Source organism: Acinonyx jubatus, chromosome B4 (genome assembly GCF_027475565.1).
Source record: "Acinonyx jubatus isolate Ajub_Pintada_27869175 chromosome B4, VMU_Ajub_asm_v1.0, whole genome shotgun sequence".
Taxonomy (NCBI): Eukaryota; Metazoa; Chordata; class Mammalia; order Carnivora; family Felidae; genus Acinonyx; species Acinonyx jubatus.
The window spans coordinates 42,416,330-42,416,551 of record NC_069387.1 but is presented as its reverse complement, the minus strand read 5'-3'; positions in this window follow the sequence as shown (position 1 = coordinate 42,416,551).

Sequence of the window (222 nt, the reverse complement as noted above, 5' to 3'; positions counted from 1 at the left end):
GGCCCGGCCGCGGCTCTGCCAGGCCTCCGGGGCTCGCTCCGGGCCTGTCACTTCCTGCCGGGCCGAGAGGGTGGGGGCTGCAGGCCGGGGGCTGCGGGCCGGGCTGGAGGAGGGGGCTGGCGGGGAGGTGCTTCCGGGGCAGCCGGACCCCTCCCCCGTCCCTCCCCTCCCCTCGGCGCCCTCCTCCCACCCCTCCTCCCTCCCGCGCGTCCCTCGTTTCCT